General features: G+C 40.5%; 1 protein-coding gene and 1 long non-coding RNA gene across 4 annotated transcripts in view; one reads left to right on the forward strand and one right to left on the reverse strand.

Moving 5' to 3' along the window:
• LOC139814115 (neurotrimin) overlaps positions 1-26,951 on the forward strand; it is a 278,622-nt gene that overhangs the window by 103,322 nt on the left and 148,349 nt on the right. The window lies entirely within an intron of this gene.
• Positions 1-26,951, reverse strand: part of LOC139814116 (uncharacterized) — a 193,316-nt gene that overhangs the window by 34,690 nt on the left and 131,675 nt on the right. The window contains exon 4 of the long non-coding RNA XR_011732338.1: positions 8,524-8,670. This is a non-coding gene — a long non-coding RNA (uncharacterized lncRNA). The remainder of the gene's footprint in view (positions 1-8,523; positions 8,671-26,951) is intronic.

Raw genomic sequence — 26,951 nt, forward strand, 5'->3', positions numbered from 1 at the left:
AGAAGGCTAACCAGACCGAAAGCAAACACAAAAAAGTGCTCTTTTCGGCGGCCATTCTCGCTGACCGCGTTTGTCGCGGTTTTTCAGTGGCACGAAAAGAACCGACAAAAAAGCTTACTCGCAATGAGAGAGTGAAGAGAGTGAAGAGAGGAAGAGAGAAACTGGAACACCTTTCCTCAAAGTGAAAAACGTTAGCAACGTCCGCGCGCATCGTCATTAAAGTCGAAAGTAAAAGAAGATTGTTCCTGGCATACATTTGTAGGACACGCGTCTCCCGCGGGTTTGCGACCGAAATTTTTACGCTCACGTAGAATTAGAATGTTCCGATTCAGCATCAATCGATACATCCTCAATCGGATTCCGAGGATTTTGCGGCAGAAATTTCCATCGAGAGATCAGAAACGAGAAAACGTTGTTTCGTTGCAATGAAATTTATATATATAAATATATATATGTGTGTGTGCATGTCGTCAATGCAACGAAATATTTACATATAATTAAGTTTGCATAGAATGACCCGTAATATATTCAGTGGGGGATTTGCTGGAGACTCGCATTGACAGCATTCGGAACAATAAAGATTATGTTCGACGAATGGTTGTTGAACCGAAATCACAAATTCCCTTGTACGGTCATCGCTTGTGGAGAGACGGCAGGTCGTTGCATCTCCAAACAATTATTACAGTTCGATCGTTTGCTTCGACAGCCCGATGGCGCATCCTACAATTTGGAATTGCAAACGGGTTTGGGAATAGCCTTAAACTTCATTGTAGATTATAGATGAAGTTAGATGACACTATTATTCATGGATTCAGTATTGAAGTTTCGATTAAGTTCACGACGGAGGTAATACATTCTTCATGTGCTGCATGTGGTTCGACGGAAATGTTTTATTAAAATAACATTTTTTATAGACAACTATAAAAGCACAGAAAAGAATGTAATATAATGATGTTATATTGAATCCATCCATCTCGAGGTTTTGAAATATATATAATATATTCAATATTTAATAACTTACTCCTTTTCATTTATCACGAATTAGGAGGAATATCGACAGTAATTAATAAGATCTTTAGATCGGGTAATATTAAAAGTTTAAAATAACTTTTTGGAAAAGCTTTTTATAAAGTATGACTTATATATCAGAGATTTAAGGAGAGATTAATATTTCGCTTTATATCGTTAAGCGAATTCGCCTAAAATGAAAGACGAGCAAAGAAGATAACAGCGAAGGGTAGGTAGATATTGGAGCTTTTGAGCAAACAATGTAATAACTTAGCAACCAACCCCCTGATTATGACTGGCGGTTTTAGCGTAAATCGGGAGCCTCCGACCATGTTCTTATCTGCGTGCACGGATGTCTCAGTTTTTACGTGAAATATCTCGTGTTTTTATAAAGTATATCGGGAGATGATTAAAATTGCGCGCGACCTCGCCATAATATTTTAATACAAATTTTAATAAATACGATGCGCTTCGCGTACATTTACGTAATATTTCTCATTACACGAGCGTGCGACGTGATTAATGTTATTTATGTATATTTATTGAAATATTATATATATATATTATACAGCCGCGAGCTCTCTCTCTTTCTCTCTTATCAATTTTCATCGGGCCACTCGCATAATGCTACGCATCATCATCCCGATCCGTTTAAGCGTGTTATTTCCAATAATGATTCGTAAATTCGATCGCTTCAATTTTACGTAATATATTTTCGAGCAACCGCTATTAACCTCCCGCGTAAAAACCACAGATATGTGATTACATGGGAAGAATATCCTCGATGTTTCACTGGGATCTAGCATGCCTCATCGCCGTTTACGTCGGCGATTTACGGTTGTGAAATAGGTGTGTTTACTAAGCGTTCGTGTCCTGGCCTAGCCAAGGCGATTATGGAGCAAGCGCGCTTAAGAGATAATACCGGGTTAAGGTGCTGAGAATCTTGGAAAATTGGATTCTCCGAAAATGCTTCGTATACTGTGACTATGGCCTGGCACTTTATCACGAACAAGATATACTCGCATATTGTTCGTGTTGTATGAATTGCGATGTGCGATACATACGTATACGGACATAGCATGCGTCTAAATTTATCGATATTCACAATAGAATTTAAGAATTAAATTTTAGCGGTATTGTTATTACCGCTATTATTGTTATTAAATTACGCTTTGTTTGTTGTAATTAATTGTATGATTTTCTAGCTGTAGAACAAATTATAAGCACCAAGTTTTTAACGTTTTAATTTTCGAAAAATAAACAAGATACATAACAAGAAAATAAAAATTTATCTATCTTAAAGTTACAAAAAAGTATAATGGTTTATATACATAAGAGAAACAATACTTTAATTATATTTTTTTGTTTAATAAATTCTCTGCACAAATTCCTGTAGAGCTTATTCAAAAATTGATACTTGCAATTATTAACAAGGATATATAGTTATCAAATTAAATAATAAAACGGATTGATGGTATCTATCAAAGAATGATTCAAGAACATTTGTTTATTTAAATGAATAATATTAATACAAGCCGTACTGCGATTCTTTAATTTCATATAATCGAATAGTTCCGTAATTTAATTCTAATAAAAAATCTTCGCTTGCCATCAGATAAAATTGAATAATTCCTTGAAGTATTATGCCGTCGAGTATTTTCTCCAGGGCATCCTGTATACGTGGTATCATATTCCTCGATGGTCACGTGAGCGCGCATCTCCCCTATGAAACTATACGAGTATGTACTCGATGCATGTAGAAAGATCGAGTTTCTGTTGCCAGCACCGTTGCAGTTTAGAAGGATCGCTTTCTTTAGAGAAGTCCAACATGCTTGATACGATTTGCACGTACGAGATTGGATATCCCATGAAAGTAACGTATCGATCAGGGCACGCGCATCTTTTAACGGCCAACAGAAATGCTATTTTTCGGCATCCGAATCTCGGCAAGACTTTATTGCTTAATCTTCCTCTGCTTTCTCTCCCTAGCTCCCCCCTCTCTCTCTCTCTTCCTGGATTACTAGATTAAATTGGATTGTTCTTTAAAAGGGAAATCTCAATTCTCTTCTATCTTCAAAAGCGTACGTCTTTCAGCTGTTAAAAAAGTGAGCGAAACGCTTTGAGAGAAAAGCGCAATATTTTATTTTTAATATGTTTCTATTTTGATTTTTCCCACTATATTATTAGAATATTGCTAAAAGAGATTCATGAGGATCTATTCTGAGATTAACGCATTTGAAAGCGCAGAAATTAGTTAATTACTGCTTATCGCTTAAACGGTCACGTTAAGGGGGACTGAATCAGATCGAATGATTACGTTGCTAAGATGGCTTTCCGACTAATGAGAAACTGTAGATTAGTATGTATCGCCTGCATGCGCGATTTGTCGATATACAGCATGCTAATGCGTTTCTGCATGTAACCAGTACGCATCGTAATGTGACGTGACTTCAAAATCCCTTATGCTGATATTACACAAGCTATAGCGTGTATACGAGTTGCCATGGTGAACACGTATTATCTTTTGTTTTTAAGTATAGTTGAACGAAACCTCTCACAATTCACCGTTTTCTTTCAACTCTTTCGCCCTCCGTTGTTGATTTTTGCATCCTTACGAGTTGCCTGATCTCGTACACTCGAAAGACTTTATATATTTGCTGCAAATCGCTGATAGATGATATTTAGCGAGCGTTTCTCAACAAATTTCAGAAACGAATATTTCTGCAATGGCTTTGCGAGTAACATAACATGACAAAACGGCAAAATTTAAATAGATATTTAATATTAAAATTGTTGATAAATATTCAATAGCTGTTTGCCATGACATCTTGAAGCTTAATCCTGTAGAATCTTACGAGAAACTCCGTATATATAACATTCTTTCTGTTTTTCTCGCTGGCACGCGGTGTTGGTAGATTCCGTCATCCTATCGAAGTTTGTTGGGTGCGTGTGGTTCGAGAAAATCGAAGGGTCATTTTCCGATGTTGCTGTCTCTATCTTTCCGATCAGTGGCAGTAAATCCTGCGGCGTGATAAAGCTCACGCCAACAGTTCTAATTGTTTTTCCATTGTATACAAAGCACGCGTCCGCGACATGAGGCCCCATAGACACAAATTGTCTCTCTCTCCCCCCCTCTCCTCCCCCCCTCTCTCTCTCTCTCTCTCTCTCTATTGAAGTACATGTTCATTTACCGAGAGAATTTCACGAGTACCCGAGAATGAAAAGGCCGAAAGAACGCGTCGTATCATTAGCGACGTCGGGTCTAATTGTGAATTTGTATCGCGGCGTTGATATTACAATGCTGAGATAAAAATAAATTGTACTAACTAATTGTTGCCGTAAATATTTAATATCATCGCATGCGATGAGTGTCGTGCATTTTAAAATCGCGTGTACAAGCTGAACCGCCGTCGGGGATATAAAACGTGCATACGCGCTGTAAGCTGTAACGCATGCATTTACATACAAACTGCGGCATAGAGGTCGGGCGAATTCTCGCGCCTCGCTATGCCTTTTATTGGTAACTTTTCAAACTGGATGTGCAACTCAACAAAAGAAGAGAATCGATAGGAACATGGTCCATTAACGCCTCGAATGCACCAATTTTTTCCACGTGAGATACGAAACAACGAAACGCGGATACATTGCAGTTAAAAAAGTGTACAAATGTGTTACTGACATAAATTTTTACTACCGACTTTACTATCGATTTTATTAGCCATAGATTTTTCACTAAAGAGATTGAATAAAGCTCAGAATCATTTCTTACTCGAAGGATGAAATGAGAATATTTTCACGACGACGGGAAATCGAAACCAGATCTAATAAAGCAGACTGCCGAATTATTTCGTTTTCGCACGCATGCGACGGACGATATAAACAGAGAGATGAAATAGCCTCCGCACTTGCCGCAGCCCGATTACGCACGTATCATTCGTTCGCGCGGGAATAGTGCTCTCGCCGTCGCGTCCGTGTGTCATGTGTGCATAATATAGCTGCAACGAGCGACGGCCCCGGGGCACGAAACCGCGGTGCTGCGGCGGCAAAGCCGTGGCCTACTATAGGATGCAAATGTATATTGGCATTATGTTGTTGAAAATTGCGCGACGCGGCTGGTAATCCGACATGCGAATCGACAGCGCGCTTCCAACTCCTTCGAGACACGGAATTCGCCAACGAATGATTCCCGATCATTGCGCTTGTATTGCGACCAGCGGCTTAGTATCGATCGCATACTTCGGTGAAGATTTTACTGAGTGACTATTGTCTCTCGTGCGTTTTTCACGAAATTGAAGTAACTTATTAGGTTCGTTTTGGTAGATGTTGCTTTATTTTCATGTTACGTTCAAACTGAGAGCAATTCTCGTTACAGATAAATAAAATTTCTAGTTAAACAGATTATCTTTCTCGTAAAGAGTGGAAGTCTTCAAAATCTGTCAAATGTATTTGTTGATTTAACGAATATTTTTCTCAAAAATATACATCGAATATATTTTGTAAACTATGGATTGTACTATTTGTTCGAGAGAATGTTTATGCACGTTTTGATTTCAATCCTCGTTTAATAACATTGCTGTGACGCAATTTTACGCAATTAGTTAATTGTTCAATTTTCTGAAAATAAAATTTTTATTTAGTTTATTTGCATTTTTCCTAAAAAAGTTGTCAGTTATCTTCAAATTCTTCATCAGCTACGTTTCACTTTATTCGACCAACGCGAACGTTTCCATATTTTGCACATTTTTCACATTTGGCAAATTAATTGCGGCGCGCAAGGCAAAACGCTCACTCCAGGGTAATGCAGTGCATAAGTTAATAATAAAAATATACAAGAAATTCTGACGAGGGATGAGCGATCTCTTTGTTCCGAGCGGAACGATAAATTGCGAATAACGTTCGATGCATGGCACGCGCGACATTTCAAAGGCCCTGGCTTTACCGTAAAGTGCAATGGCTGCGGGGGTGGCTTTGGCCATCTATTAAATCCTGCGCGCTCACTGATTCGGGCATTAAAACTTTAGGTCATCGAGCAACGTACGCCTATGGCAGTCCAGCTTGAAAGGGCTCGCTGTGCGAGGCATGAAAAGGGATAACTGTTGTATAATCGTCAGTCGGACGGGGGAGGGGACAACTCGGCTCCATCCCTGGTCCATTTGATTTAATTGAATTCTAGTCACGTTCCCATCATTCTCCGTCATCAGCTTTTGGTAAACTAAGCTTTTTGCGATCCATTTAACAAATCGCCGCGACAGCAATTTGTATCGAAAATATTTTGCAACGTTCACGCTATCGGCGTGATCATAAATATTTCTCACTCGCGCACCGTCTCGGATGAATTTAATCTTCTATTTCTCGAATTAGAGATATGTTTGATTTTAGAATTCGCATATGTAAGAATTTCATACTTTCTTGCATCGCGATAAATATACCGGAAAATAATCCGAGAACTTATAACGCGTGTCGCGTCGTATCGAAACGCGTGTCGAAATTGTACTTTATCCGTTTCGGCTTGATGTCGTTACAATGACGTTCAAGATTGGCCTGTGGCATGAAATAGAGAGCGGGCGTAACAGGACCTATTAAATGTCATTTAAATACCACGCTGCCACCTGAGCACTGCTCATGGTCATTTACCGTATGCCTGCCCGATAGTACGAAATGCAGACTACCGTGAAATTACCAGTGTACTAGCGAAGACTTGGCATTATATTTCAATTTTTCTACGTGAACGGTACGATGCATATGAGCCAGCGTGCATATAATTGTGCATCACGACGCCGACGCGTGTGTTAAGATAAATGCAGTCATACTGATATTTTCATCGGCTACCTTACACCTTATCTTACTTCTGTGTTTAATGCAATCGCGATAAAACGACGCGTGTCGATGAAGCATTTAGCGCGGCTAACATTAATAAGATTTTTTTCGCTGCTTCGTATAAAATCCGAGTCGCGTTTGCGCATCGCGCATGCGATATCGCAGTCGCTAAATTCATTTCACCGTAAAAGCGTAATAAAAGAGTGCGATCTCATAAAGGGGTTTCCAGCTCATTCGTACGCGATAACGCTCGGGTGTAATTAAGCCATTGCATCCCGCTGCCTGATTAAAAGGATTAAAATACACCCCTCCATTTTGCGTTGCGTTATATTAATAGTAATCTACGAATGTCCCATCCGACATTACACGATTTGACAGGAGTTATCTCGCACGGCTTTAATGGAATTTGTTGATTAATATCCCTAGAATTAATACGGAAATATCGCGCTCGCTAAATTGCTTCGCTATTGCACGATCGAGTTTTTGTTATTGCATTCGACGACTATCAGCGTTGCAAATTCGATCGCGCTATGCGTTTCACAAGTGCATTTGTCATTACCCGCTCGTTTGTAGGACAGTTTTTAAAACTGGTTTCGATTTATTTTTAGATAGGACGGCTGTGTTATTCTATTGCTTCAATTTTTCATAAGCTTTTTTATGGAAATACAAAAAAAAGGAATCATATTACGAATAAATGCGGTAGATATTATATAGCAAAATATTAATTATTTCGTAGAGTTATTAATTTATGGAATAATTAATTAACTTTCATATATATTGTACTATTCATATATATTGTAAATTACCGTTTCACAGAGAATAACCAAAGATGGTTATTGCACGTATAATAACGATATTATTTACATTTATAGAATTGCTAATAAACTGCTACATATCTATTAATCTGCGGTAGCTATTATAATTTCTATAATATCACTATATGTAATTAACTTCAGAAACAAATATAGGACAAATTATATAAGAGTGAAATCCGATTGAATATATAAATGAAGGAAAAAGTCATTTTTGTATTGTGCCACGTTTCAGTTATTTCATTTATATTCTAAGCATACATCATATTGTTATATTTTATCCTCTTTCAGGTATGTATTCTCCGTCCTTACGCTTATTATATTTTTTATTTACCATTGTCTGCTACTTTCTTTCAATCTCCTTCTTCGATTTATTATTCGTCTCTTAAAAAATATGTGTGAAAAAGAAATAAACTACCTCACGTTCGGTCTTATAGTCGAAGAAAGAAACGGCTATGCTTTTCTATCTCACATATTATCTCATTGCGTAATAAAAAGCCTGAAAAAAGAGACATTTTTTTCCAAAGTCACTGATAGTGGTCACACACACACACACACACACACACACACACACACACATTGTAAATAAATGTTTAAACATATAAATATTGCGAGTTTTGTTATTAAAAAATCGCACGAGGAGGCGGGGTGTTCTTTTTAACGCAACATATCGGGAAGTGGGAGATAAAGTACTTTGCTATTCGGGGAGGACTCGATCGTTCGGACGGCAAAATAACAGGCCCCGGCTGGCATGAGATTTTATGGGTATAGACGGGCACTCGATACGGTCCACGTATTCCGCTCTACATATATGCATTCAAAAAGTGCCGCCCATAGTGGAAGTTACAACGCGTTGCCGAATGTGGGGGCATATTTTCAAACAAACCTTTTTTATGGACCGGCTGTACTGGTGAGTAATAAAACACTTCGGTACTTCCACATCAGGGTGGGCCGTTTGATCCTGCGCATGTATTGTATGGGTTTGCCCTCGAATCGTTCAGTCAAATTCGCGTAACATCCTTAGAGAGGATCGCTGAAAAAATGCGACGTTGTATTAATGAAAAAAAATATTTATCAATATATATAATCAAATATATATATAATAATAATCAAATGACACTGGCCGTTTTGATCAATATATAAGTTTTCGTGTAATTAATATACATATTTGTTCCATGTTTGATTACATGGAGAACGCAAGCTGAATACACAAGCGTTAACACATATTTACTATGCTATGCATCCATGTTGCAGAGGATGCAAAAGGAAATTGAAGACGAGATTGTCGATTCGTAAGGTAGATTAAAGAAATAAAACGAGTTTCTTCAGCAACGTGTACCGCGTTAAAAGCTCCGTATTGTATTTCTTATTTAAGCGGTCGAAGCGAGAAGCACGATGAGTGTGAAAACTCCGGACGGACGTGGAGGAGCGTCTTAAAAAAATCTTCGGAGAAAAGTACAGGAAAGGTAGAGTTTTCACGTGGTTTCCCGGGCACTTTCTTCTTTCCTGTCTGTTAGTCTACCGTCTTTACTCTTCCACCACGGAGAATGGTTTGCTTTTTCCACGTCACGGAATCGCCGCCGCGGAAAACGGTGTGCAGACCTTGCAGTTGTTGAATCTTCTGTGTTTGTACATTATCGCAGGAAGAAAGGGGAATATGGCTGCGTAAGATAGAACATGATACCTTACTTTAAATTATAATAAAATTATAATTAGAAATCTTGAATTTTATATATAAAATAATTTATTCTTCAAAAATGAAATTCGATAAAATAAAAATAAATCAATGGATATCATGTTGCTAAATGCGTATACCATAGTTAATAGTATATAGTATAGTTATATGAGCTTTTATTTTTATACGACTGTAAAATTTTTGTCTCGGAGTACAACTCATTTGTCTTCATTAATTTGTAGAGCAAATTTATTATATGTAGTATACATATGACTAAAGTAAATTCAACTGAACAACTGAACAACTGAACTCAACTGAACGGATGTAATCTTCTTGCTTTAACGCGACACAACGCGTTCATCCAGGCATTTCCAAAACAACATACGATTTTTTGCATTCCAATGCTGTCTCTCTCTCTCTATCTCTTTCATATTCTCGTTTGCGAAAATGCAAATATCCATCACGCAAAGCGTCAGGCAATTACTCGGATTTAATAGTTCGTGAAAGTGTCGTTACGCCTGTTGTCATTCTATTCATCGACTGTGCTCGGACGGGTTCGTTGTATATTTCCATTGTTCATAGCAAAACGTCGACAATCGTGTGTTCAAATAATAATGGGAATTGCTCACATTTGATGTAATTTGCACTTAAATTTCTTTAAATTCTGCAGTTTATATATTATAAATAATAGCGACGCGTTCTATATTTTTTAACTATTTTACACAATCTTTTTATGAGGCGTATTTGAGCTATTAGCGCATCTTTTACCAACTTAACGGTTGCAAGAATAGTTTCTTTGCAGACGACAGTTATCTTTCGGATAGAAAAACATTTACATTGCTCTTTCACTCAGCAATGAATAACGAGATGATGTACTTCCAACGATACTTTTGTCCTTAAGTCACAATCAGGTTTATTCGACAAGAATATCGTCCTTCTCGTACTCACTGACCAGTTGAGTTTCTTGGTCGTCGGCTAAAAATCCGGAACTGTTTGTCTTCGTGGGCGTAGTGACCTCAAGATTTACGGAACCGACAAAAAAGTTAGCGTTCCAGACGGACAGAATAGTAACTCCGAGAGCCAGTTGTATCGATTCGCGCCGTCGAGCAAAATTCCGGCTGTCCGTCAACTGTTATCGAACGTTAGTAATCGCGGCAAGAATCGAGCGAGTTTTAAGTTGCCGTTGGCAAGAGACACGCGAATACATTCTGGATTAAATCGAGGACGAGGTCAAGGGTGAGTTTCAGCGGGGCTTGTCTTTAAAATCCGTCTGTGAATTTAGGTGGTACCACCTTCTGTGTGTAATCCGCTCCTACCTGGGATCGCGCGCAATCTCGATTGCAGATCTAAATTATCTCGCTAATTTTGCCCGGTATCGATTGTACACAAATCGGGATTTCTCTTATCCTCCAGGGTATCTTAATTGCGCATCGAACTCGGACGCGGCTGTTTCCTCGGAAATGGAGCACGAGATCAGACCTTTTTAACCTTTCGTTATTTAAGAACATGACAGATAATTAATTAAGGGATAACGATGGCCATTGAAAGGTTCCCCGGTGGCATTATAATGACATCCTATGATATAATGATATTTGTCTCCCCCCGTTGTTCGGAAGAGATTCGTTCGCGTCCCTCGCTTATGACTATTACGAAAATATCGGAAGTATTCGAAATTGGCTTCCATTATTTTCTAGCACTTTCTCTCGCGAATACGACCAATCTGGAAATTGTTATCCATATTATTATTACATTTATCGCGATATTCGCACGTATTTCCGTTATGAGTCAAAATCAATTTACCTTTTCCATTTGAAAAACGTCAAGTTCTCCATTTATATGCGATAAAACCGAGCCGAGACCACAGTCCATTTATGTAAAATGAGAAAATAAAGTGCGTGTCTCGCGTAAAAAAATTACAAAAACAGAATTACGTCTGCATTATTATCGTGAATCGATACAATGTCGATTCGACGAGCTGGTTTATTCTATTCGGCTTCGACATATTTGAGAGCTATATTTCATTCGACAATACAAAACACAGCGAATTTCTAATATGGGACACTCTGAGAAGAAAAATCTATATACTAAAAATGAGTTATTTTAACTTTCGATCATTTTAAATAAGAAACTGCTTATATATACCAATACGTTTGTACATGTTGATTATACAAATTATTGATACTTTATTGAATATTTTGTAAATAAATCAAATTTTTTCCTTGGAGAGAGACATCTCGATAAACTTGTTATGGATACATTTTTCATATCATGTTATTTTAAAATGGATTTTCTTTATCGTTGCTGATAGACAATCAAAACTTTCTAAACGATTCGACCCTTGCAAGTAACCCTTGACGGTGCACTCTCGTGTTGTCTCCTTCAACGATTTTGGAAATTAATCGCGTTCCTCGGACCTCAAACCACGTAAATCGGCTTACGTACGTCCGGAATTTCTGCGGCCGCGCGTATCTCACGCTCCTGCGTGATCAACACCAACTATGCTCTCAACACGGCGTTAAGTGTTGGTGTAAATGTGTGTTAGTGCGTGTGTGTTTGCACGGACGTACAATGTACGGTGTATGTACGGGCGGACGCCGCTGTACTTCGGAAGCTTTTAGTCGTTTCATACCGATTCGTAGCTTAATTACATGGAGGAGAGCCGTTCAGATGAAACTCAACCAAGGCGAAACTGTGTGCGCGAAACTGCCCGAATATCCTATTCGACGTTAATGATGCTACTGACCCGCAAGCCCGCCCCTCTGCCGGTCCACTATCGTATTGCCGAGCTCCAATCCCCCAGTCACAAATTACAGGACGAAACTAGGTACGTGCTCGGCCTTTCTCAAGATCCATAAGGAGTCTTGGAATTACGAGGAGAAGAAGAAGCTCCGGGAATTACAGGACGCGCTCGCGTAATCACGACGAATGAACATTAACGAATTGGGAAATGCGCGTGGACGAGTACTTCTCGTAAGCCGGTGGGGGTTTTCCAAGGGTGATCCTGGGGCGCGCGCGTGCGCGCCCGCCTTCAATTAGAAGTCGCGGGTCTCTTCCGTAACTCGATCAATTTCAAGTTGCTTGACACCTATTATTTACGACAAAGACCGGCAAACTCGATGAAGCTCATGCTTGTAGCAACTACACTCGAAATATATAGCGTTTCAGCTTATAGCAACCATATATCGAGTATATAGCGTATCGGCATTGAAGCCCGATATATCGAGGATGAAGAGCGAGTCGGTAAACTGGCCTTCAATTTTTGGCGCTACCACCAAACACGATCGCCCCCGATCGATCGGCGCTCATTCTCCCACCGTAAATTGAATTCCACGGATTACGTATATTGTTCGATGGAAATCCGTACGTGATACGCGATAAATCCTGCGGCCAGACCGAAAACATAGTAAATATTCGGGCATATCGATTCTCTGTATCGATTGTATCGACTGTATCGACGATAGGTGGGAAGAGCACGCGCGCTGGGTCATTTTGCGTCTCGAGGCCGTCTCGAGACCACGAAAGCGTGATATATCGAGCTGGCGATCGGTCAGCCGGTGTAATGGTCCGTTCGTGTGCAGGTGTTCTCGATGATGTCACGTAGGCCGGACAGCAAAGCGACCCCGACCACCGTCGCAGTGGCGACAGCGTGGGCGCCGCGCGGCGGTCGGACCGCCGGCTATGTCGGTTTGCATGCAAAACAAGATCCTTTATCCTGACCGCAATTAATGAAAGACTGTGCACTTAGCGGACGTTAAATGCCGACATTGCGCGCGCGCGCGCGCACGCTCGTTTTGATAGTCGGATAGCGCGCAACGACGGTCTCATTAAAAGCGGTTTTAATCAAAACACCATATAGCGACGCGGATAAGAGGCTTTGCTTCTGCCATTTGTTACGCAAAACTACAATGTCCTGGTCGCATTCTGTATTTCTATTGTAATTTTAATGCGATCGTTCACATTCGCGCCGTACACGCGAAAATAAGATCCGTGTATCTTTTATGTCGTTAATTAACTACCCTGTTTCGTGTATCGTTATACAACCTCGTTTCGTGTATTGCGCTATGCGGGCTATAAATATGTTTATTAAATTAATAGCTTCCGTAAACTTTAGCGGAATTACATTGTAGGATAATACGCTACCCGATATTTAGATACCGACAGGCATGCTCGAATCAGCTAACAATGTAACAGAAAATTCGATATTTGAGAAATTCCAGTATCCGAATATTTTGGATCAAAACTCCCACATTTCGAATCTAGTCCAAGTATCCGATTTGCACGATTCGAGCTGATATTTACTTACAAGGGCTGTTTGAATGCTCGATCGAGACGCTAAGAATTTTCGGATCGACACGCTGCATCGTATCGTTACTGCAGGTCCACTCCGTCCACTAGGCGAAAGCCTTCCACCGCCACACCCGCCTTGCCATGGAGTAGCCGGGGCTAAATTGAGTAGCGCGACGCGCGCCTTGCGAGTACCGCATAATGCGGCCTGACCCGGCCAGGACCTCGCGTGTAAAAGCCATAACTAACCTACAAATATCCCTGGGAAAGTTCTGTCCTGACCTCACGAGCCTAGCCGACGTAAACCGCATTGCCATTAAATGCTAGAAGCCCTCAGGCTGGACGCTCGGGTGGTTAGTGCTGGGGGGTGAGGTCAGAGGATCCCGTCCTCTTCCTCCCTCCCCCCACCCCACCCCACCCCACCCCACCCTACCCTGTTGCCACATGCAGCTCCTAAATATTTGATAATTCCCCAATGGTCAATTATTAACCGCCCTTTTACCGTAATTGCCGCGAACGGATTTATGCACCGACGAGAGAGCGCGAACGGCAACGTTTGGCTTTAGCCCAGTAAAATGACTCGAAATTTGTCGATCTCGAGGAAATAATACTGACTAGGCTGAAACTTTGTAAACAGGCTTGTTTTAGGGTACTATTCAACATATTAAAAGTCCCCACGTGTAGACGCTACGTTGCGGGGAGGGAAGGGTCCAAAAGGTCCCAAAAATCAGTTTTTCGCAAATAACTCGGAAAATATCAACTTTACGAAAATTTATGTAGATATCAAAATTGTACCTTACAAAATTCCGCACAATTTTGTTTTTTATTCAAGTCTGTACGACCAAGTGGAGCAGAGATAGAATTTTTTTCAAAATTTGAAGGAAATAATACTGACTGGGCTGAAACTTTGTAAACAGGCTTGTTTTAGGGTACTATTTAACATATAAAAGTCCCCATGTGTAGACGCTACGTTACGGGCAGATGAAGGTCCAAAAGGTCCAAAATATCCAAAAAAAAACCAGTTTTTCGCAAATAACTCAAAAAATATCAACTTTACGGAAATTTGTGTAGATATAAAAATTGTAGCTTACAAAATTCCGCACAATTTCGTTTTTTATTCAAGTCTGTACGACCAAATGGAGCAGAGATAAAATTTTTTAAACACCGGTAGTTTTGCGACGCAACAAAAAACCCGTACACGCATTTTTCGCTAATATCTCGAAAATGGACTCTCAAATCGAGGCTAACGCGTACGCGCGTCGCGCATTTTTCGCTAATATCTCGAAAATGGACTCTCGAATCGAGGCAAAACTACCAGTGTTTAAAAAATTCTATCTCTGCTCCATTTGATCGTACAGACTTGAATAAAAAACGAAATTGTGTGGAATTTTGTAAGCTACAATTTTTATATCTACATAAATTTTTGTAAAGTCGATATTTTCCGAGTTATTTGCAAAAAACTGATTTTTGGAATCTTTTGGACCCTCCCCTCCCCGCAACGTAGCGCCTACACGTGGGGACTTTTAATATGTTGAATAGTACCCTAAAACAAGTCTGTTTACAAAGTTTCAGTCCAGTCAGTATTATTTCCTCAAAATTTTGTCATTTTACTGGGCTACTTCGAATCTCGCTGCCAGGGGTCTATTACTCGCAGTCGATTCGAGGGTCGGCAAAACGACGAGATGGAGGATGATCGTATCCATGCAGCTCGAATGATGGATTGGCTTTTTGTTCGATTTGGGTGTTATCTTTTGTCAAGGGGTTCTTGCGTACATTGGAAGAAATATGATTATTCTCGGATTCATATCGAGTATTAATTATTATTATTAATTATTCAATGCTTCAAGTACCGTAGTTATTTCTCTTTAAATGACTTTTATATAGATTTCTATATTTATTCGTATGAACTTATATATTCTGACTTTATATACCATCTCCTCAAAACTTTTATAGACGATGTTACGAACTGTAAATATTTCTCTCTGTTTTAGGTAAGTGATCTCAATACGGAAATAGTGTAAGCGGTATTTATTTTTGGGAAGGAACATTGATCCGACGTGAGAATAAAAATAAAGATTACGTAAGTAAATACTAAATTATACATGTAAGTGAATTGTCACTCTTATGAAATTTATCTTAGAACGTAGGTGTCTAGGACATATCGATATTAGGAGAAAACGCTTTTCCACATATGTGACACAGAATTAATTAAGGAAAACGGTAGGGTGAGATTGCAGCTAATTATGAAAGGCAAACAGACACAGGTGCGCGATTTTACATTGGTGCGGCGCGGCGGGCGGAATTCGTCAGACAAATAACAGTTAGCAGATCTAAGGCAGTTGTTACATATTATCCGTGCAAAACTGCGAGACGATCGCGAGCTAATTAGGCAGACGAATCACGTACGGCACGTGGCGCATATCTCGTCGCTGTCAACGATATTCCGCGAAATGTGGCAGATTAACTCGCGGAGTCCTTGCAGAAACGGTGGCATCGTAGCGGTACGTCAGTGCGAAACGGCGGGAAGGTAAGAGAAGTGAGAGAGATGTGGCCTAGTTCGCCTATCAGATCTATGAGGGTGGATGCTGCAGATACACGGCGTGATATAGCAGACATCGGGCCACACTTGGCACTCAATGTTGTAATACGGCGGCGTGCGCGAGAGAGGCGTCGTTATTAGTATTCAGTTTGTTTCGCGGCAGCAGATGCAGTTAACCTCAGGTCACGGAATCACGTTACGACCGACGCGACGAGGCGGCTCGTCGGCACTGATATCCCGCGATATTTCCGTTGAGTCTCGCACTAACATCCGCGACATAAAATTGTCCCGACTAATTATTTCGGGCAAAACCGAGCGCGAACCTGACCTGACTGACTTCGCGACGTGACTTCTAAATTCTGTTCCAACACGTCGCAGTTGCAAATGACACACGATCGTGTCATTTGCCTTACGTTGACAAGACTCCAAAAAATAAAGTGTTTCTTTTTTTATTCTTTTTTTTATGTGGATACACAAGATCGTTGGATCAGGGTTTTGCATCAATCCTTATATACTTCCACCGCAGTGGTTCTGATTAGTATGCGGCCGGCAGTGTTGCGTCAGGTGCCAGCCGAAGGTCTGTTGCCACGGTTATTGGTCCACAATGCGCATAAACGTATGTCTGCTGTGCTAAAACCAATAACTAATTACGGGTTCCCGCATTCATTAACCACACGTGTGAAAACAGCGTTTCCCGTGGCCTGCAACCGGTTGTAACGACTGTCCAGGCGCGGCTATCAAATTCGCTTTCATTACACAAGAACACGTGTGTTAATTAGCAAACGCAGAGTCGATCCTTCCCTTGGTACGTTCGCTGATTCTTAGGAAATATTCGACGCGTCGTCTTACGCATCATATACATTTTGCGTAATAATAAAAGTCCTCTTTTTCTCGTCGTTTCCACAATTTTTATTTGCGGAAGTTCAAGTCTAGCGTGCATCCCCTGCTGTTCTTTTTATGCAAGATTACAGTTGTAGCCGAAGAGAGTTGCATTATATATTCACGAGCTATAAGAGTTTGACGGTTGCTGTTCGCGTTTAAGCTTTCATTTGCCTTTTAGTCGCGCATTTAGCCACGACGTGCAAAATTAATTAAAGAAAGTTTTTTTAGCATCATGCTACGCGTCTTAAAAGGACGCGAGAAATTTAGTCGACGCAGCGGTTTAAATCGACCGGATTTGCTTGCGCGCGTCGATCAGTCGTTAACGAACGCGCCGCACACGCGGCACACGAGCAATGTTGATTTAACCCAATGAGAGAGAGAGAGAGAGAGGGAGATTATGAACCGACTGCCCTGCAAAAAGTACGAACATGAAACGGGAAGAAAATACCCTCTCCCCGTTGAATATTCATAGATTCCTGAAAGGGATTCTAGAAGACCCCCCGGCAGGAACGATCGATCGCCGCGGTACGACACGACGCATTCGCGATGCGAGCGCGAACGCGTGACGTTCCCGCGGACGTATATATTTCTTGAAGCGTGGCTCCGGAAGATGTTATCCCGCGGATAGATGCGAGCTATGAATAAATTTCTTTTAGTGCTTTCACTCGGAATTCGGTATACCAGGCCCATATTTGTATATGTCGGCTGTAGTCGCTCCCGAATTTTCACGACTGGCAGACTTTATGGATGTCGTGGCGCATTTTTAGGACATGAATTTTCGGCGGAAACTATTATGACCCAGCGTTAGAGAGTGAGGAAAGGAGGACGAGGGTGAGAAAAGCGAGGGAAACCGGTCGAGTACGTTTCTGTTTTATATTAGCGCGGTTGCTGCATTTTCTGACGACACCAGATACGGTTACAGGAATTTTAGTTATTCTCTGTCGCGCGTGTGAAATAATTTCGCGCGTTACGTGATGAAATTTGTTTCGCCAAGTGTTTCACATGTATGTAAGCGCATAAAACAGATAGATAGTGCTGGCTAGTTGTTTTCTTTTTCACCATAGCGTAAGATGAAGTAATTTGGTGATACAATATTATCTACGATACGATCTCTTTTAACAGAATAACAAGAGCTCCAAATGTTATTCAACGTTAAGGTATTCCGCTGCTTGTCCGACGTAACACATTTTTACGCAAATGCGCTCGGTCTGTCGGAAATTCCGGTTAAAAAGACCCGCTGTTTGCGAACGCATAAAACGATTTCTTAATTATATTAAGGGGCACAACTAGTGTGACTGCCCAAAAAAAAAGGTGATTTTCGGGAATTTATTAAAAGAGAAGTATTGCATCGAATGTTTTGAAATTTTGAGAATATATTTGTGTATAAATGATCTATGTGCAGTAATTTTTTTGTATGAAAATAATCAATTTTCAGCGACTTATGTGTCATCTCCCGAGTCTCCAAAAAAAAAACGTTCTCCCACTGCTGCAGTGATTGCGGCCTTCAGAGTGCTTGAAATAAAAAAATAAAAAATGTCCGTTAAACTAGAAGGTATTTCCCGTACAATGACCTAGGATTATAAAAAAAAATTAAAATCCAACAAAATAGCGGAGTTTTGAAAAAAAAGTTCAAATTACGCTTAAAAATCTCGCGGTTTTTTGCATGGCAAATTGACATTTTTCATCCAATAAAAAAACTGGAAGGTCATTGTATAGAAAAACAAATACTAAACACGCTCCAAAAAAATTCAAGTCGATCGGATGATTTGTATTCGAGTTAGAACTGCAGCAAATTTGAAAAATGTCGTTTTGAGAAAAACGCGTTTAGATAAAAATATTGATTTCATTGTTTGATTGAGAAATATCATACTTACAGCTAATCTGCTATTCCAGGCCCATATAATTCACCTTCCTCTTCCTCAAGAAAGTACCTGCTGGGTTGCTGAAGCTTTGCTTCGAGCTAATCGACCCTCTTTCGAAGCTTATGCACGTTTCTGACCGACGAGCAGCTACTCTTTAGAAGGCTGCCGTTCAAAAACTATTTGAGATCCACTCTTAAAATTTTAGTATGTTATTCTTGAAGCTATAGACTATCGAAAAATGCAAAAAAAAAATCGATTTTTCAAAAGTGTCACACTAGTTGTGCCCCTTAAAACTGCAGGCCGGAAGGAATTTTCGGAACTTTTAAATCCAGTAACATTGTAGACCCTCCTTCAAAATGGAACATGCAAACATCGCATTTCTCTAACCCATAATTGCATGAATTTTTAAATTGCATCGATGAAATTATTCAGTCACTGACGCTATCTTTCGCAGGATTTATAGAAAAATGTCGTAAAAATTCTGAATTCGTTCAGCTGATGCATTATACATTAAATGTCTCATATCTCGTGTTACGATTCAGTAAATATTTCATGTTACCATTCAGTATTCCACAGCGTATGAAATATAGGCAGCGTCCGATGCAAATTCAACTTAATAGCGGCGCAAATCGCTATAATAGTCGCGGAGATGCGAATAATCTAATGAATAGAGATACCCGAGAGAACAGAATGCGGGTAGACATCTTGTAATATACATTGCACGATATCAGTGTATGTTTCTCTTGCTGATTGAAACTAGTATATACTTTCCACTACGATGTCTTTTTTCTTACCCGCATCGATAATCTCGACTGCTCCATCACGTTTATCGGATAGAAATATTCCTTCGTTTCTCGTAGCGGTGCTTCATTCATCGCGGCCAGGCAGCAACCTTAGACTCTTCAAGAGAATCTATAATATCGCCGCCAACGAAAGTCTTCTCGATTCAGCCCATCCTTCCTCGGCTTCCTCCAACCTCCCCACATCACCCTCCACGTATTTCGTTCACGCTCCGTAAAACTTGAATGTCCACGTGCAGAATCACGATTGGAAGCAGAAAGCATCCGATCGTCCGTTCGCCCGAAAGCAATGTTTCCCGAAGATGGACTTTGCTCGTAGTTTTTCGCCGTGCGAAGAACAAAGCAACGCGACAAATTTCGAAAGTTACTCGCGAATTCTTTAGCGCTGAGATTAGAGAGCCGCGGTGGTCAATTACTCGCGGATTAAATGGATCATTGACGGTCGATGATGTTCAACAGACCTCTGCGAAACTTGCTCAATTGCACGCCATGTTCCTTGGCGAAATTATAGTTTTATAACAATCTCATTTTCTCTTCAATTTTGCGAGCAGTAGAATGGAGTAAAGTTTATCGTACCGTAGCATATATTATTTTAGTCTAATCTATTATTATTATATATATCTTTTAGAATTTATATAAAACTCAAAAGTAAAGATAGAAATAAAATAAATTGCTTATAAGAAAGAATAAGTAAAGACTGAGATGAAAAAATAAGGTTTCAATCTTTTAACGTCAACGCGTCAATACATTATTCGCGCGATAGGGAAACCTCCTCATAACTGTGAAAGAACACGAGTATCATATCGCGAAAGCACAGAGGTGAAGTGAAGGATCGGCTTACGTTACGGCACGTTTTGACCTAACCTCGGTCCTTCGGTTGGAGATCACGTGATTTGATCGTTAGATCGGCGGTAGGACGGTCAGAACCAAATTAGAAAGCGGAGTAATTGCGGGCCGTTTGCACGCTACCGACCAGTAACTGACTAAAATAACGTGGCTGGTATCCACGGCTAGGGTAGCGCATAGCCCCGCGTACCCCGTGAATCAGTGCTCGCCTCCCCGATTTGCGTTACGTATTAAGTGCTCGTTCTGTCTAGCGCGGCTGGGGAGAAAAATTTCGAGTGGTCGCCCGCGGAAATTGCACGCGGCGTGCCGTGACGTCCGACAAATGTACATGCCGGAGTCCTACGCGGGAAACACTGATGCGAATAAAAAAGCGCTGCCATTTTGTCACTATTTTCTAGAGACGTCTGCCATTTTTCAAGTAGAAATCTGCGTGCGCGGGCGGCCATTCGCACGTAGAAATTGTTTCGTGAAAACCGTCGCGTCGCAATCGCGTTTTCTGGTACCGCTCGCTACCGGTAACACTAGATTCGATGTTGTATGTACCTTTTGGACTCTAACTGAATTACTTCTGTAATTCAAATAGTGGAAAACGGGGGAAACAAAACTCAATGGTACGATAAATTGTCCTCGTCCTCGTCGGCACCTATATTTCGCCCGCTATATCCATCCTGAGAATACTCTCCGCTCTCTGATAAGTTGACGAATAAAAGAAAATCATGGCACATGCGCGACCTCGCGTCTTGATAATAAAATACGCCGGTAGGAATAAGCGACTTAACTGTTTTTTTTTTTTCCAAATTGTTTCCTCCGCTTTTCTATGCAGTTCCGCAAGTTATCGGGATGATTAATTATAATAATTTTTACGAACTTCAACGCTGATGCGTGACGGATAAACAGAGTTGTCTAAGAAATTTGACCGAGACGTGAATTTATTCCGTGTGTGCAAGGTTGCTCGCAAAAGCCTCGATGTAGCTGAGTTCGCTTATGTACATAGGATGCACGCTGGCATATCGAATGTATTCAAGAGCTAAGTTGAGCCAGTCCTAAATGCACCGACGATATCATATAAACGTCTCATACGTCTGTCAGGATGAGACGTTGGCTCAATATGCGCGTCGAGCTCGCATACGCGCGTGAGCGGAACGGCTTTGCCGATATACATATATTTCCCCGTATTTTTCTCTATTTTTCCCGAACGCCGAGATCCGAGCGACCGAACGTACACGGAAGACAGAGCTGGGCGTCGTAAAATCCGAGCGAGCCGTCCAATTCCGTTAAAAGTGAGTCCAATGGAAAATTGTCGACGCTACTGACTTGCCGTCACGAAAAAGCTGCACACGGTGACGAAAAGCAAGGAAACTGCTCGTGCCTGCTGTGCACATTCTCTATCTTTCTCTTTCCTCCTTTCTTTCTTTCTTTCTTTCTCTTGCGATTCTTCTCTGCTCGGATTAGAAGATTAAATTTGAGTCCGGTCGATCGCGCGCAGGTCGATGGCCCACTCGATCTAGTACAATCGAGTCCCGCTCGTCCGATTACACGTTGCGACGACGACGTACAATTTCGCATCGAAAGATTAGCTTCCTCCCGGATATCCGGTAAATATTAGAGAGCTACATTTGGCTCTTGATACGTCGTTAATTCGGACGGCTGAATTGATCGACGATCGTCAACTGCTATCCGATAGAAGTAAACGGATTATTTTGGCTGGAAACAAAAGCTTCGCAACGACGCGTAAGAATCATCGGAAAACTAAAGCCAGATATTTCCAGAGAAGTGGAGTGTTCAAAATTCTTACAATTACAATTGCGATTACGATTATAATTGCAATTGTTATACATGGAAATTGTATTAACCGTATACATGATTGCGTTGACGTCGTTTTATTTAGTATAATTGCTAGGTAACTGCCAAGACACGCTATATTTCTCTCTTCATAGTTATTTCGTACGTTCAAAAGAAAGAAAAAAATATCTCTCGCACGATATTGCGTTTTACGATACGTCAATTATATGTGAACCGTAAATAAAATCTGAAGCACGAGGAAAACCTTAAGATGCTTTATGCCGGGATTACGATGAATTTAACGTAACAGGACGCAACGGACGCGAAGTAACGTAATGTGAACTTAAGTGAAAATAACGTAACGTCACGCCTGTCCGAATTGACCGATGAAATGCAAATTATATTAAGGCATGAATCAAGATTTGCAGGCATAGCAGCGACTTTAACGATATCGAGTATCACGTCACGGTTGAATATAATCTAGGTATGTTACGCGATGTTACATGAAAATATACTAACGTTACACGAAATTTATTATTCGAAATTACTTTGACATAGGCATTTGATTTCTAATTCTACAGATTCACAGTTGTATGTACATATACTTATAGTTTCCGCAGAAGGAATAAAAACAAATGATAGGAAGTGAAAGAAAAACGGATTTATTCGTATAATTTAGATCTTGGTATAGCTCGTATAGGACACATCGGACACGCCGGACACGCCAGTAGCGAGCTCAAATGGATGTGCACCTCCGGAGATGGCGATGCACCCGCTCGTCGGAGATGGAGCGCATCGCGTCGTGTCACGCATACGCCCGTTAAATTCTCTGTCCCTTTCCACAGTCTCCAGTGGCCGCGCACGGTAGTCGAGCACGTCGACTTGTACGAGGTGGTGGCATTTAAATTCGCGAGTGGTCGTGATTGCGCTCGAGCGCGTACCAGCCCTCTCGATCGCGGGAGCTTGATTTCACTGATTCAATTGTTCCTCTCTTCTCGTTTCTCCCCCTTCCCTCTTTTTCCCTCTCTCTCTCTCTCTCTCTCTCTCTCTCTCTCCCTCTCTCTCAAAAGAGAGAGATTCTGGCACTCCTTCATGCCGATCTCCGGTTCCTCTTCGCTCCCGCGCCTCTTCCTTCTCTACCTTGCACTCTTTGCATTTCCTGGCCGGCCTCTTGAGTCGCTCCTCCTTGATACTCCCTGTCGACCTGGAAACTTGGACGATTTTCCACCACCGCGGCACAGTCCGATCTGATATCTCGTCCTGTGGCGCGATGGAACTCTTTAATCCTCGATTCCTGGTTCGCTTCGCTACGCAAGATATCTCCTTTCGTTATTTAGGTCACGGAACTTCCCGTCAAGGATGATTTCGCAGAAGACGATTGAAAAGACAGAAAAGCCAAATTCTTATGAAAATTGTATTGTAGATAAGTTTATTATATCTCTTTGTGTATCGTGCTTCTGATATTAATTTAATAGCAACCGAACTCAATTTGATTCGATAAATGTACTTCGGATAGCCCAACAACAAATTATAATTATTTTAATTTACTAATAACCAAACTCGAATTCGATAAATGTACTTCCGATAGTCTGGCAACAAATTATCATTATTCCAATTCATAACGAGAAAATGTAATCATACTGTGACACTGTGGTATAAACTTATTATGCAACTCAATAATATTATAATATACTGTTTTAAATTTTCTATACCCGTATGTATGCACACCATTGCAAGACTTTAAAGATGTTCGGTCTTAAATCAAAATTCTCACGCGACCATTACGTAATAAAGATGATTAGTAAAGAGAGGACTAATAAGCACGAGTAGTTTTTTTTTCGCAACAAACTAAAGCCAAATCAAATAAACGGACGCGACTAAATGCGAATGAATAATTTGCCACAATGACCGCGAGTGCTTAACGCGAATATAATAACACCTGTAAGCGGAAACTTGGATGTTAGGCGTGTTGTGTGTCATGATCATTTTGCAGCTACGTGCGATATATTCGCATCACTTAAACACATGTACGCGAGTATATGCGTGCGATATATCCGGTCAGCTTTCCCGCCACCGCTCCGATTCGATATTTCTTGTCGCAAATAATAGCGCGGGCGGCCCTGTTTATTTACTGCGCGTTTTATCTCAATGGCTCGTGAACTCGCACACGTGCGGAGAGTTAAATGCACCTCCGTTCGATGCCGCACGAATTGCACAGGCAACATAGGAGAGGCCGCGCGTGCGCGCGCAAGATCGTGTACACGCAAAGAACAGGTTGAGGTTTATTGCCAATAACGAAGCAAGGTAAATGTGCTCTTTCGAGTGGCGTCCGTGTTAAGCTGAAATTATGCGCTTTTGATGTTCGGTTTGCGTTTTTTCCTTTCTTTCTCTCTCCCCTCTCCCTTCTCTCTTCTGATATAAGCAGAGGAACGCAAAATTATATCATCAGTTGGAGATATAAACAGTCTCTTACGCATAATCACAAGTGGGAATATTATCACGCAATGTTTTTTCGTTAACAGCTCGCCAGCGATATTATTTCCCGCGAACGAGATCTGCTTTTCGCGCGATTTTCGTGATTTTCACGGAGTGCGCTTAATTGATTCGAAATGTTCACACACACACACGTCACAATTCGCAGAACGCGATAATGACCAGCGTGGATACGTTATGAAATATTGCCGCGGCTGCAATTTAGTACTTTATCATACGAACGACTTGTTCCCGCGCCCTATCGATCCGCCGCTTATCGCACCGATGTCCTCTTTGTGCTCATATTCACAATGTAAGTACATTAATATTCCTGTACTTGAACGAGAGCTTATGCGGATGCAATTTTTGCATGGGAGTGAAAACTTCTGTCGATAATGAATATGATAACGAGCTTTCCTCGAAAGCATTATTGATGAGAATTTTATAAATTTCGATACGTACACTTCTATTGTTTCTTTAGCATGTAGACGAGCTGTGACACAGAATTTCGTTACATTAGACGATCGTGCAAATGCATTAATAGCAAGATTTATATTGCAATATTGTGTTAAAATATGTTGTTAGAGGAAATATCTTTAAGTCCCTCTTAACGCAATGTTGAACGTGAATTTGTGTTATTCAGTTAAATCAAATTAACAACCGAACTTTTTACTTGTACTACACTAAAATCTTTTCACCTATACTTATTTTGTCTTTTTTCGTATAGCTATACGATAATTTTGTCGCGTATTTACACGTGACAGAGTTACATTCATTAGGATTTTATGATTTAACTACAGTTCATGAATTCACTGTTATAAACTTGACATAGGTATGTCACCGAATGATTCGTTCCTTTCTATCTACAAAACTCGGAGCTGTCTTGAAGTAGGTAATTTACAAGGGTTCTAATTTAAAGTAAAGTGCACGGGAATGTAAATAAAAACTAATTTTGTAATTTATTTGCAATTTTTTGTACACTTATTTTTTTCAATTGTTTATGATCTAAAAAGCTATTTATGCCTCGGTATTCTTGTTAAAAGAAAGTCAACTTGCTCAAAAAATCCGCACGTAAAGGAAGACTACAGGCAATCTACGTACAAACACACACACACACGTATGTGTCGCGTCGCGTACGCGGTTCTATAAAATATAAAGCCTTCTGATTTTCTCCCCGTTCCTTTCGACCCTACGTATAGCTAGCCGAGAGTACGTGTGTATTTTTTTACAGGAGCGCTGCCCCCACGCTCACAAGCACAGAAGTATACACGCGACGAATGTTAAAAAGCCGTTTAAGCGTACCACGCAAGACACGCGAGTTCCGACATACTCGTCGTCCGCGAACGCGAATAAAAAGGAAAGCCGCAAGCTATGAAAATCCGTCGTGCGACATGACAGAATATATACTCCACTATCTCCAGCCCTGAAGAAATTTAAGTAAATCAAATCAATAATATGGATAAGGAAGTTTCTCAGTACCAAGAATAATGGAGCATACCCATTTTTAATATCGCGCAACGCTCAGACTGTGATCCTTTTGCGAAAGTTAATTCATCTGTACAGATTTCGCACGGTTATCAGTTCCCACGATCGATCAGTTTAGCGGCGGCGTCGTTAATCAGACGCATAATTTATTAGCGAGACGGATCGCGAGGGAAAAAGTGTACTTTTAATTTTCGCGACGAGTTTCGTATGGGGATTAATTCTCCGGGCGATAAATAGACGTACGGAGGACATGAAAGGCGCATTTGTTTTATTAATTAGATTCGCTGATATTTTTACTCGATAAAAAAGTATACACACGGCACACAGGAAAATAAATCGGTCTGTCCTAACAATAAGCGTGATTGGAGCTATAGCGTGCATCGCGAGGAATGTTATTTTTTCACATCAACGATCCAGTGTTCTCCGCGGCAGCTAAAAAAATGTTTGCGAATAATATGAAAATCATAAAAAAGTATCAGGACAAATATTACATTATTCATGCGTGAAACGATATCATATTCAATATAAAAGTTAGTAATTGTCGGTCGAAGAATTGTAAGAAATTATACAATAAAACATTTTAAAAAGTAATTAAAGGAGACCTTTGTTTTAATATATAGAACACTCGTTAGAAAATAAAAAAAAAATATATTGCAAACGCAACAATATATAAAGTTTACCGAGAAA

This window comes from Temnothorax longispinosus, chromosome 6, assembly GCF_030848805.1.
Source record: "Temnothorax longispinosus isolate EJ_2023e chromosome 6, Tlon_JGU_v1, whole genome shotgun sequence".
NCBI lineage: Eukaryota > Metazoa > Arthropoda > Insecta > Hymenoptera > Formicidae > Temnothorax > Temnothorax longispinosus.